This window comes from Chiloscyllium punctatum, chromosome 47, assembly GCF_047496795.1.
Source record: "Chiloscyllium punctatum isolate Juve2018m chromosome 47, sChiPun1.3, whole genome shotgun sequence".
Taxonomy (NCBI): Eukaryota; Metazoa; Chordata; class Chondrichthyes; order Orectolobiformes; family Hemiscylliidae; genus Chiloscyllium; species Chiloscyllium punctatum.
In genome coordinates this window covers 44,829,882-44,844,722 of record NC_092785.1, presented here as the reverse complement: position 1 = coordinate 44,844,722, position 14,841 = coordinate 44,829,882, and positions in this window count along the sequence as shown.

Genomic DNA, 14,841 nt, shown 5'->3' with positions numbered 1-14,841 from the left:
GGGAGGGGGAGACGGACAGAAGGGGAAGGGAAAGGGGAGGGGAAAGAGGGAGAGGGAAGGAGAGGGAGAAAGGGAGGGCGAGAGGGAGGGAGGGAGGGGGCAGGGAGAGAGAGAGTGGGAGAAGGAGGGGAAAATCATATGATTGAGATTTATTCTACCATTTGGGAATGAACAGGAAGTCAGATCCCAACATTGAGTGATTGTCTCTTGCAAACTGAGAGTGACCCCAATGTGAGGGAAACACATTCCTGTCCAAGAGAGTGGAGCCTCTTTGTTCAGACCCAGCTCCAACCCTGAAGACCAGCATCAGGCGTAAAATCTCCGTCCCGTACATCGGTTGGGGGGGGGGGGGGGAGCATAGCCCTACGGCCGAGAGACAGAGCAGTCCCAGTGTGGGTCAGAGGTCGGCCTGGGGGCCACTCACCCGCCCCCTCACCAACACCCCCCCCCTCCGCAAGGCCCGGGCTCCACTCCCCACCTCCCCCCACCACCCCACCCCCACCCCCACACGGCCCTTTACCAAGGAACCTAACCATATCTCAAACACACACAGCCCCATCCCTAGAAAACACAGTCTGCACACTACGAAGACTATAGACCCTGAGAACATCCTGGCACCTGTCCTGCAGACTTGTGCCCCAGAACTTGCCGCTCCCCCAGGCCAAGCTGTTTCAGTAATGGTGACAACACTGGCATCTCCCCTGACGATGTGGGGAAATTGCCCGGGGATGTCCTCTACATCGATCCCACCCGGCCAATTACCGCCCCCCCTCCCATCAGCCTCCCCTTGACCATGGGGAAGGTGCCATCAAGCAGCACCCACTCAGCAATAACCTGCTCAGTGATGCCCAGGTTGGGCTCCCCCAGGGTCTCTCAGCTCCTGACCTCATTACAGTCTTGGTTCACACATGGAGTTCCAGAGGGGGGGGGGGGGGAGAGGGACAGGCCTCGATGTGATTCAACCGAGTGGGGCATCACAGAGCCCTGGGAAAACTGGAATCGATGGGTATGGGGGGGGGGGGGCACACAATCCACTGGTTGGGGTCAGACCTGGCACAGGGGAAGGTGGTCCTGGTTGTTGGAGGGTCAGTCATCTCAGCTCCAAGACATCCCGACAGGAGTCCCTCAGGGTAGTGTCCTAGACCCCAACCACCTTCAGCTCTTTCATCAATGACCTTCCCTCCACGATAAGGTCCAATATTCGCCAACGATTGCACACTGTTCAGTGTCATTTAAACAGAACGTGGCCCAGTTACAGCACAAGTCTGTCTCACTAAAACACAACCCCGTCCTGCTAAAATGAATTGGATGACACAGTAGGCAGTGAATGAGATTTGGATTAACGGTGCTGGAAGAGCACAGCAGTTCAGGCAGCATCCAACGAGCAGCAAAATCGACGTTTCGGGCAAAAGCCCTTCATCAGGAATAAAGGCAGTGAGCCTGAAGCGTGGAGAGATAAGCTAGAGGAGGGTGGGGGTGGGGAGAGAGTAGCATAGAGTACAATGGGGTGAGTGGGGGAGGGGATGAAGGTGATAGGTCAAGGAGGAGAGGGTGGAGTGGATAGGTGGAAAAGGAGACAGGCAGGTAGGACAAGTCCGGACAAGTCAAGGGGACAGTTACTGAGCTGGAAGTTTGGAACTAGGGTGAGGTGGGGGAAGGGGAAATGAGGAAGCTGTTGAAGTCCACATTGATGCCCTGGGGTTGAAGTGTTCCGAGGCGGAAGATGAGGCGTTCTTCCTCCAGGCGTCTGGTGGTGAGGGAGCGGCGGTGAAGGAGGCCCAGGACCTCCATGTCCTCGGCAGAGTGGGAGGGGGAGTTGAAATGTTGGGCCACGGGGCGGTTTGGTTGATTGGTGCGGGTGTCTCGGAGATGTTCCCTAAAGCACTCTGCTAGGAGGCGCCCAGTCTCCCCAATGTAGAGGAGACCGCATCGGGAGCTTCTAAGATTACAAAGTGATCCTGACCAATAGGGCCAACGGGCTGAAAAATAGCGAGGTAAATGCGAGGTGTTGCATTTTGCTACAGTGAACAAGGGTAGGGCTTATCCAATTAATGAGGTGAAAAACAAGGGCTGCAGATGCTTGAAAATGGTAGGACCCTGGGTCGTATTGGAGACCAGAGGGGCCTAGGGAATCAGGGACATCATTCTGTGAAGTTTGTGTCACATGTAGACAAGGGGGTTAAGAAGACTTGCCTTCACTGCTCAGTCCTTGGAGTACAGGAGTTGGGGAATGTCATGTTGGGGTTATACAGGACATTGGTGAGGCCTCGTCTGGAGCACTGTGCCCAGTTCCGGTCGCCCTGTTACAGGAAGGAGATGATTAACCCGGAGAGGGTTCAGAAGGGATTTACCAGGAGGTTGCCGGGAAGGGAGGGGTTTGAGCTCAAAGGAGAGGCTGGAAATTGTTCAATCCCTGGGGCATAGGAAGTTGAGAGGTGAACATAGGGGCAGAGGGTTAAGGGGAGTTGGCTTTTCCGTCAGATTCAGAATTTCAAGACTTGGGGGGACAGTTTTAAGGTGAAAGAGAGATTTAAAAGGGACATGAGGGACCAATTGTTTCATGCAGAGGGTGGTCCGTGCGTGGAATGACCTCCCTGAGGAAGTGTTGGGGGTGGGTACAGTTAGAATGTTTAAAAGATATTTAGATAAGGACAGGAACAGGAAGGATTATGGGCCAGGAGCAGGCAGGCAGGACTGGTTTAGTTTGGGATTACGGTCAGTACGGACTGGTTGGGCCGAAGGGCCTGTTTCCGTGCTGTGTGACTCTATAAAACACGGCCCCCCCCCACCCCCCTCCAACATTTTAGTACAGACCGAGCTATCAAAGATTACCCCGTCCTGACAAAGCAGAGTCCTTTTGCATTAAAAACCATCCCAGTACCAACATACAGCCATATGCTGGTCCCATTAAAACAACACCGCGTTCCATTAAATCCCAGCCACATCCCATTAACTGGCTGCCGCTAACAATTAGTGATAATTCCATCCTACGCAAACACAGCCTTCCTTGCAGTAAAACAAAATCCAGTCCCGTTAAAACCACGGCCTCTCCCTGTTAAAACAAAACCATCTCCTGTGCCCTCAACCTCTCCCGAATCAAACTCAACCCCGTCCCAGTTAAAACAGTCAGAGGTGTACAGCTCGGAAACAGACCCTTCGGCCTGACCCGTCCATGCCGACCGGATATCCCAATCTAGTCCCACCTGCCAGCACCCGGCCCATATCCCCCCAAACCCTTCCTATTCATATACCCATCCAGATGCCTCTTAAATGCTGTAATTGTACCAGCCCCCACCACATCCTCTGGCAGCTCATTCCATATACGTACCACCCTCTGGGTGAAAAAGTTGCCCCTTAGGTCCCTTTTATATCTTTCCCCTCTCACCCTAAACCTATGCCCCCCTCGTTCTGAACTCCCCCAACCCCAGGGAAAAGACTTTGTCTATTTACCCTATCCATGTCCCTCATGATTTTATAAACCTCTATAAGGTCACCCCTCAGCCTCCGACGCTCCAGGGAAAACAGCCCCAGCCTGTTCAGCCTCTCCCTGTAGCTCAGACCCTCCAACCCTGGGAACATCCTTGTAAATCTTTTCTGAACCCTTTCAAGTTTCACAACATCTTTCCGATCGGAAGGAGACCAGAATTGCACGCAATATTCCAACAGTGGCCTAACCAATGTCCTGTACAGCCGCAACATGACCTCCCAACTCCTGTACTCAATACTCTGACCAATAAAGGGAAAGTGTTGTTGCGGTTCTGTTCGCCGAGCTGGGCGTACCAAACGTCACAAGAAGACATGTCCCTTTTTAAATTTTTTAACCCACTTTTGTCATCAGCCTGTCGAGATGTTATTACACACACCTGGAGGACGTGGGACTAGAAACCAGGTCTCTTGGTCTGGAGCTAACAGCCATTTGGAGAAGAAAGTACTCAGCCCTCATCCCATTAAACCACAGCCCCCCGTCCCCCCCCGTCCCCCCATTAAACCACATCCCCCCGTCCCCCCGTCCCATTAAACCACATCCCCCCGTCCCCCCCATTAAACCACATCCCCCTGTCCCATTAAACCACATCCCCCCCGTCCCCCCCATTAAACCACATCCCCCTGTCCCATTAAACCACATCCCCCCTGTCCCATTAAACCACATCCCCCCCGTCCCCCCCATTAAACCACATCCCCCTGTCCCATTAAACCACATCCCCCCTGTCCCATTAAACCACATCCCCCCCGTCCCCCCCCATTAAACCACATCCCCCCGTCCCCCCCATTAAACCACATCCCCCCGTCCCCCATTAAACCACAGCCCCCCGTCCCCCATTAAACCACATCCCCCCGTCCCCCCCATTAAACCACATCCCCCCGTCCCCCCCATTAAACCACAGCCCCCCGTCCCCCATTAAACCACAGCCCCCCGTCCCATTAAACCACATCCCCCCGTCCCCTCATTAAACCACAGCCCCCCGTCCCCCCGTCCCCCCATTACACCACATCCCCCCTGTCCCATTAAACCACACCCCCCGTCCCCCCCATTAAACCACAGCCCCCCGTCCCCCCCATTAAACCACAGCCCCCCGTCCCCCCCATTAAACCACAGCCCCCCGTCCCCCCATTAAACCACAGCCCCCCGTCCCCCCCATTAAACCACATCTCCCCGTCCCCCCATTAAACCACATCCCCCCTGTCCCATTAAACCACATCCCCCCAGTCCCATTAAACCACAGCCCCCTGTCCCATTAAACCACATCCCCCCTGTCCCATTAAACCACATCCCCCCTGTCCCATTAAACCACATCCCCCCTGTCCCATTAAACCACATCCCCCCGTCCCCCCCATTAAACCACAGCCCCCTGTCCCATTAAACCACATCCCCCCTGTCCCATTAAACCACATCCCCCCTGTCCCATTAAACCACATCCCCCCTGTCCCATTAAACCACAGCCCCCTGTCTCATTAAACCACATCCCCCCGTCCCCCCCATTAAACCACAGCCCCCTGTCCCATTAAACCACATCCCCCCTGTCCCATTAAACCACATCCCCCCTGTCTCATTAAACCACATCCCCCCTGTCCCATTAAACCACATCCCCCCTGTCCCATTAAACCACATCCCCCCTGTCCCATTAAACCACATCCCCCCTGTCCCATTAAACCACATCCCCCCTGTCCCATTAAACCACATCCCCCCGTCCCCCCCATTAAACCACAGCCCCCTGTCCCATTAAACCACATCCCCCCTGTCCCATTAAACCACATCCCCCCAGTCTCATTAAACCACATCCCCCCGTCCCCCCCATTAAACCACATCCCCCCTGTCCCATTAAACCACAGCCCCCTGTCCCATTAAACCACATCCCCCCAGTCTCATTAAACCACATCCCCCCGTCCCCCCCATTAAACCACATCCCCCCTGTCCCATTAAACCACAGCCCCCTGTCCCATTAAACCACATCCCCCCTGTCCCATTAAACCACATCCCCCCTGTCCCATTAAACCACAGCTCCCTGTCTCATTAAACCACATCCCCCGTCCCCCCCATTAAACCACAGCCCCCTGTCCCATTAAACCACATCCCCCCTGTCCCATTAAACCACATCCCCCCAGTCTCATTAAACCACATCCCCCCGTCCCCCCCATTAAACCACATCCCCCCTGTCCCATTAAACCACATCCCCCCAGTCCCATTAAACCACAGCCCCCTGTCCCATTAAACCACATCCCCCCTGTCCCATTAAACCACATCCCCCCTGTCCCATTAAACCACATCCCCCCTGTCCCATTAAACCACATCCCCCCTGTCCCATTAAACCACATCCCCCCCGTCCCATTAAACCACATCCCCCCCGTCCCCCATTAAACCACAGCCCCCCGTCCTCCATTAAACCACAGCCCCCCGTCCCATTAAACCACATCCCCCCGTCCCCCCCATTAAACCACATCCCCCCGTCCCCCCCATTAAACCACATCCCCCCGTCCCCCATTAAACCACAGCCCCCCGTCCCATTAAACCACATCCCCCCCGTCCCCTCATTAAACTACAGCCCCCCGTCCCCCCGTCCCCCCATTACACCACATCCCCCCTGTCCCATTAAACCACAGCCCCCCGTCCCCCCATTAAACCACACCCCCCGTCCCCCCCATTAAACCACAGCCCCCCGTCCACCCCATTAAACCACAGCCCCCCGTCCCCCCCATTAAACCACAGCCCCCCGTCCCCCCCATTAAACCACAGCCCCCCGTCCCCCCCATTAAACCACAGCCCCCCGTCCCCCCATTAAACCACATCCCCCCTGTCCCATTAAACCACAGCCCCCTGTCCCATTAAACCACAGCCCCCTGTCCCATTAAACCACATCCCCCCTGTCCCATTAAACCACATCCCCCCTGTCCCATTAAACCACATCCCCCCTGTCCCATTAAACCACATCCCCCCTGTCCCATTAAACCACAGCCCCCTGTCTCATTAAACCACATCCCCCCGTCCCCCCCATTAAACCACAGCCCCCTGTCCCATTAAACCACATCCCCCCTGTCCCATTAAACCACATCCCCCCTGTCCCATTAAACCACATCCCCCCTGTCCCATTAAACCACAGCTCCCTATCTCATTAAACCACATCCCCCCTGTCCCATTAAACCACATCCCCCCTGTCCCATTAAACCACATCCCCCCGTCCCATTAAACCACATCCCCCCTGTCCCATTAAACCACAGCTCCCTGTCTCATTAAACCACATCCCCCCGTCCCCCCCATTAAACCACAGCCCCCTGTCCCATTAAACCACATCCCCCCTGTCCCATTAAACCACATCCCCCCTGTCCCATTAAACCACATCCCCCCGTCCCATTAAACCACATCCCCCCTGTCCCATTAAACCACAGCTCCCTGTCCCATTAAACCACATCCCCCCGTCCCCCCCATTAAACCACAGCCCCCTGTCCCATTAAACCACATCCCCCCTGTCCCATTAAACCACATCCCCCCTGTCCCATTAAACCACAGCCCCCCGTCCCCCCATTAAACCACATCCCTGTCCCATTAAACCACATCCCCCCTGTCCCATTAAACCACATCCCCGTTCCATTAAACCATAGCCCATCCCATTATAACACGCCCTGTCCCAATAAACCATAGCCCCGTCCCATTATAACACGCCCTGTCCCAATAAACCATCCCCCCGTCCCATTATAACACACCCTGTCCCAATAAACCATCCCCCCGCCCCATTATAACACGCCCTGTCCCAATAAACCATCCCCCCGTCCCATTATAACACGCCCTGTCCCAATAAACCATAGCCCCGTCCCATTATAACACGCCCTGTCCCAATAAACCATCCCCCCGTCCCATTATAACACACCCTGTCCCAATAAACCATCCCCCGTCCCATTATAACACGCCCTGTCCCAATAAACCATCCCCCCGTCCCATTATAACACGCCCTGTCCCAATAAACCATCCCCCCGTCCCATTATAACACGCCCTGTCCCAATAAACCATCCCCCCGTCCCATTATAACACACCCTGTCCCAATAAACCATCCCCCCGCCCCATTATAACACACCCTGTCCCATTATAACACGCCCTGTCCCAATAAACCATCCCCCCGTCCCATTATAACACACCCTGTCCCATTAAACCACAGCCCCTGTCCCAATAAGCCATGCCCTATCCCAGTAAACCACAGTGCCAGCCCATTAAATCCCAAAACCACCCCATTAAAATACACCCTGTCCCATTAAACCATAGTCCCTTTCCCAATAAGCCATCTTCCCTTCCCTTCCCTTTAAGTCAAAGCCCAGTCCCATTAAACACGCACCCCGTCCTATTACACCCCAGCCCCCTCCCATTAAAACACAGCCCGGTCCCATTAAACTGCACGCCCATCCCGTTAAACCCCAGCCCCCTCCCATTAAAACAGAGCCCCATCCTGTTAAAGCAATCCTTTCCAATGAGTACAAAGCCACTTGGTGGTTAAAACATATACCCCGCCCTTTCAACACCACCACTTTCACGAGAACACTAAAAAAAGGAGCTAGGGGAGGCCATGCAGCCCGTCCAACCTGCTCTGCCATTTCATACTAACATGGCCGCTCTCATCTCTGCCTCAGCTCCACTTTCCCACCCAGTTTCCATCACCCTTCGACTTATTACCGAGTAAAACCTCTGCCTATCACCTCTGTAAATTCACTCAATGTCTCAGCCCCCACACTCTCACGAACCCTTTGAGAAGCAATTTCTCCTCATCCCGGTTTTGGAACTGCTAACGCTTCATCCTGAGCCCGTGACCTCTCATTCTCGAGCGACCCTCAAGGGGGAACATCTGCTCTGAGCCTTGTTTGTCAGTTCCAATTCAATTACAATGCAGATATCATTCCAGGAAAACACAAATACTCCCCCCATTAAAACGATGCATCGTCACAGACTAAGATACAACCCCCATCCCATTGAACCCTAACCTCATCCCATTAAAACACACTCCATTCACATTAAAACACATCCCCATCCCATTAAAACACACCCCATCCCATTAAAACACCCCCCATCCCATTAAAACACACTCCATTCACATTAAAACACACCCCCATCCCATTAAAACACCTCCCCATCCCATTAAAACACCCCCCCATCCCATTAAAACACCCCCTCATCCCATTAAAACACCCCCCCATCCCATTAACACACCCCCCCATCCCATTAACACACCCCCCCATCCCATTAACACACCCCCCATCCCATTAAAACACACCCCCATCCCATTAAAACACACCCCCATCCCATTAAAACACAGCCCCCATCCCATTAAAACACACCCTCATCCCATTAAAACAGCTTCCCATCCCATTAAAACAGCTTCCCATCCCATTAAAACACAGGCCCATCCCATTAAAACACACCCCCATCCCATTAAAACACAGGCCCATCCCATTAAAACACACCCCCATCCCATTAAAACACAGCCCCCATCCCATTAAAACACACCCTCATCCCATTAAAACAGCTTCCCATCCCATTAAAACACAGGCCCATCCCATTAAAACACATCCCCATCCCATTAAAACACCTCCCCATCCCATTAAAACACCCCCCATCCCATTAAAACACCCCCCATCCCATTAACACACACCCCCATCCCATTAAAACACACCCCCATCCCATTAAAACACCCCCCATCCCATTAACACACACCCCCATCCCATTAAAACACACCCCCATCCCATTAAAACACACCCCCATCCCATTAGAACACAGCCCCCATCCCATTAAAACACACCCTCATCCCATTAAAACAGCTTCCCATCCCATTAAAACACCCCCCATCCCATTAAAACACCCCCCCATCCCATTAAAACACCCCCCCATCCCATTAACACACACCCCCATCCCATTAAAACACACCCCCCCATCCCATTAAAACACACCCCCCCATCCCATTAACACACACCCCCATCCCATTAAAACACACCCTCATCCCATTAAAACAGCTTCCCATCCCATTAAAACACAGGCCCATCCCATTAAAACACACCCCCATCCCATTAAAACACACCCTCATCCCATTAACACACCCCCCATCCCATTAACACACACCCCCATCCCATTAACACACACCCCCATCCCATTAAAACAGCTTCCCATCCCATTAAAACACACCCCCATCCCTTTAAAACACACCCCCATCCCATTAAAACACAGCCCCCATCCCATTAAAACACACCCTCATCCCATTAAAACAGCTTCCCATCCCATTAAAACAGCTTCCCATCCCATTAAAACACCTCCCCATCCCATTAAAACACCCCCCATCCCATTAACACACACCCCCATCCCATTAAAACACACCCCCATCCCATTAAAACACACCCCCATCCCATTAAAACACACCCCCATCCCATTAAAACACAGCCCCCATCCCATTAAAACAGCTTCCCATCCCATTAAAACAGCTTCCCATCCCATTAAAACACACCCTCATCCCATTAAAACAGCTTCCCATCCCATTAAAACACCCCCCATCCCATTAAAACACCCCCCCATCCCATTAAAACACACCCCCATCCCATTAAAACACACCCCCCCATCCCATTAAAACACACCCTCATCCCATTAAAACAGCTTCCCATCCCATTAAAACACAGGCCCATCCCATTAAAACACACCCCCATCCCATTAAAACACACCCCCATCCCATTAAAACACACCCTCATCCCATTAACACACCCCCCCATCCCATTAACACACACCCCCATCCCATTAACACACACCCCCATCCCATTAAAACAGCTTCCCATCCCATTAAAACACACCCCCATCCCATTAAAACACACCCCCATCCCATTAAAACACAGCCCCCATCCCATTAAAACACACCCTCATCCCATTAAAACAGCTTCCCATCCCATTAAAACAGCTTCCCATCCCATTAAAACACCTCCCCATCCCATTAAAACACCCCCCATCCCATTAACACACACCCCCATCCCATTAAAACAGCTTCCCATCCCATTAAAACACACCCCCATCCCATTAAAACACACCCCCATCCCATTAAAACACAGCCCCCATCCCATTAAAACACAGCCCCCATCCCATTAAAACACAGCCCCCATCCCATTAAAACAGCTTCCCATCCCATTAAAACAGCTTCCCATCCCATTAAAACACAGGCCCATCCCATTAAAACACAGCCCCATCCCCATTAAAACACAGCCCTATCCCATTAAAACACAGCCCTATCCCTTTAAAACCCAGCAGGATCCCTTTAAAACTCAGCACTACTCCCTGACAGCACATTAAAGCCCAGCCCCTCCCTTTCCCTTGCCTACCCCACCCTGATTTCAGGGGGATGTGGACTTGGATCCCCTGTCCCCTTGTGGGGAGGGGGAGAGGGAAAGGGAAACGGTGGGGGGGGGGGAAGGGGTAATCAGACCAGGGGAGGTCACTCAGAGGGGGGTTTGCAAATGTTATTGGTGGGGGGAGCATTGACTCCCTGTCTGACTTCCAAACGCACACACATTAGAGAGAGAGAGAGAGAGAGAGAAAATCTGGCCCCTCCTCATCTGCAGATCAAAACAAAAGCATTGCAAATTCGCTTCAGGCATGTCAGAGAGAGAGAGAGAGAGATTAATAAATCATACGAATCAATGCAGCATCAAGACAGAGAGTGAGGGGGGGGGGGGTGGAAATTCCATTGGCTAAAGCATCAACATTGCAGATGAAATATATTGACAGTAACACTGACAGTCTCATTAATGGAGGACAATGCAATTATTTCAATTGAACAACAAGCCAGCAGCAAATTCAAACACACAAAATGCAGGTTGTTTATTCCAACTCAGTCTTTGTTAACACATTAGCGACATCCTGCTAATTTTGGCTTCTATTCTCCCCTCTCCCTGTTGTCTCTCTGGGACATCTGTCACTTGTTTCAAAAAAAAAATGTTTTAAAAAATTCCTTCCCCAGGCAGAGCAACAAAACACTGTTTGGACGAGAACGACGCAAAAACAGGTCAATATTTATTCCCCACCCCAGCTCAAAACAATAAAACAAAACGCAGAAACCCAGCACAACTCCACTCACCTTCGGAGATACTTTCGTCCGCATGGATGGGAAAGGAGAGGGCTAGGATGGCAGAGAGCTGGATTAAAGATGGTCTCATTCTGTGACTGGTTTGCAGAGATTTGGTACGGTGCAGAAGCAGCACATATGGAAAACACACACACACCCCCCTCCACAGAACTGAATCTACCTCCTTTCAGATCGTCTGCGACTTTAAAGGAGGTGGGGGTTTAACCGAGAGGTGGGGGGGTGAGAGAGAGAGAGAGAGAGAGACAGAGAGGGAGAGAGAAGAGAGAGAGAGAGTGGATTTCTGCTCAGTAATGCAGAGGGACCAGAGGATGTAACAGGATGCTGGGGATGGCGGAGGCAATTTGATTTGTTCACTCTGACTGGAAACAGCAGTGCGCCGATGCACCGCCTCCCCTTTCACTGCAGCATCTCTTCTTGGCTGGATCTCAAAAAATAACATACACACACAGAGAGAGAGAGAGAGAGAGAGCGAGAGCGAGAGCCTGCTGATAATTCAGCTGAGGATTGCGAGAATTCGCAACATCAGCACCTCAGGCGCGGTGGGGAGGGACCCAGAGAGCGAAAAAAAAAAAATAGGGAGAGTGAGGTGGATGTGCAAGGGGAGAGAGAGAGAGAGAGAGAGAGAGAGAGGATGCTGGAGAGGAAAGGTAGAGAACAAAGGGAGTGATGGGCAGGAAGGTGGTAGGGAAAGAACAGCAGAGAGAGAGAGAGAGAATGACAGGTGGAGGGAGATCTAGAGAGAGGGGAGAGGGGCGGAGACGCAGCAGAAACAGAAATACAGACAGAGGGAGGTGGAGGTGTCAGCAGACACCGAAAGAGGGTAGGACAGGGAGAGAGAGATGTGGAGAGGCAAGGGAAGGTGCGGATTGACCAGGCGGGGGTGAGGTAACAGGGAAAGCAGACAAGAGGCAGAGAGAGAGAGACAGACAGACAAAGGCAGACACACTCACACACACACACAGACTGAGAGAGACAGAGACAGACAGGGACAGAAAGACAGACAGAGAGAGTGAGAGACAGAGAGAGGAAGAGGCAGAGAGAGGGTGAAAAAGAGAATGACAGAGAGAAAGACAGAGAGGCAGCAAGAGGGAGAGAGACTGTGTCAGAGAGAGAGAAACAGACAGATGCAGCCACACACACAGAGGCAGAGAGACAGAGAGAGAGAGAGAGAGAGAGAAAGTGACAGAGGCAGAGAGAGACAGGAAGAGGGAGGGAGAGAGACAGTGTCAGAAAGAGAGACGGACAGACAGAGGCAGAGACGCACACACACAGAAACACTGAGTGAGACAGAGAGAGTGAGAGAGACAGAGAGAGACAGAGACAGCAAGAGGGAGGGAGACAGTGTCAGAGAGACAGACAGACAGACGGAGGCAGACTCACAACCACACAGAGGCAGAGAGAGTGTGAGAGAAACAGGCAGAGAGACAGAGAGAGAGACAGCAAAAGGGAGGGAGACAGATGGAGCTAGGGAGTCAGACACGACAGAGAGAGAGAGAGAGAGAGAAAATAACAGAGTGAGGAAAGAAGGGTAAGAGAGAGAAACAGACAGAGAGACAGATACACACACAGAGGCAGAGTGAAACTGAGAGACAGAGACAGAGAGATTGAGAGCGACAGACAGAGAGACACAGAGAGACTGAGAAAGACAGAGAGACAGAGAGGCTGAGAGAGACAGAGACACAGGCAGAGACTGAGAAACTGAAAGAGACTGAGAGAGACAGAGAGACTGAGACAGAGATAGAGAGAGAGAGAGAGAGAGAGAGACAGAGTCAGAGAGATTGAGAGAGGCAGCGAGATACAAATGCAGAGAGACTGAGAGACACAGAGACTGAGAGAGACAAAGAGAGACAGAGAGATAGAGAAAGACAGAGAGAGACAGAGAGAGAGCGATTGAGAGAGACAGAGAGACTCAGAGAGACAGAGAAACTGAGAGGGACAGCGTCAGAGAGGTAGACAGAGACTGAGAGAGACAGAGTCAGAGACTGCAAGACTGAGAGACAGAAGGAGATGGGAGATAGAAAAAAAATAAAGAGAAAGATGGAGATACTCAGATGAAAAAAGTGAAAATGAAGAAACAGAGAGAAAAATAGAGATGGGAAAAGAATGAAAGTCATAGAGAGAAGAACAGAGAGAGAGAAAATGAGAGGATGTCAGAGATTCAGACCAGAGAGAGAGAGACAGACAGACAGAGAGAGAGAGAGACGAGATAGAGATAGAGATAAAAGAGAGGGGACAGATGGATTCAGAGAGATACAGAAAGAAAAGGAGGAGAGATAGAGTGAGAAAGACCGATGGAGAAGGAGAATGAGAGGCAGAAAATAACAAAGAGACAGAGAGAAGAGAGAGAGAGAGACAAGGCAAAATCGAGAAAGAGAGAGAGAGGACAAACACAGACATCAACAGGTGAGGAGAAGGGAGTGTGAGAGAGAATACAAGAAGAAATAAAACGCAAGGGAGGACAACAAACCATGATACCTCTGACAATGAAGGACGTCATCAGTACAGACTTCAACATGACAGGATGTTTATGGGAAACCAGCAAAGTATCAAATTAGAACAGTTTCCTCCCACAGTCACAAAGATGTGAAGGTTAGGGTGGATAGGCCATGCTAAATTACCCCATAGTGTTCAGGGATGTGTAGGTTAGGGTGGATTGGCCATGCTAAATTACCCCATAGTGTTCAGGGATGTGTAGGTTAGGGTGGATTGGCCATGATAAATTACCCCATAGTGTTCAGGGATGTGTAGGTTAGGGTGGATTGGCCATGCTAAATTACCCATAGTGTTCAGGGATGTGTAGGTTAGGGTGGATTGGCCATGCTAAATTACCCATAGTGTTCAGGGATGTGTAGGTTAGGGTGGATTGGCCATGCTAAATTACCCCATAGTGTTCAGGGATGTGTAGGTTAAGGTGGATTGGCCATGCTAAATTACCCATAGTGTTCAGGGATGTGTACGTTAGGGTGGATTGGCCATGCTAAATTACCCATAGTGTTCAGGGATGTGTAGGTTAGGGTGGATTGGCCATACTAAATTACCCCATAGTGTTCAGGGATGTGCAGGTTAGGGTGGATTGGCCGTGCTAAATTACCCCATAGAGTTCAGGGATGTGCAGGTTAGGGTGGATTGGCCATGCTAAATTACCCCATAGTGTTCAGGGATGTGCAGGTTAGGGTGGATTGGCCATGCTAAATTACCCCATAGTGTTCAGGGATGTGCAGGTTAGGGTGGATTGGCCATGCTAAATTAC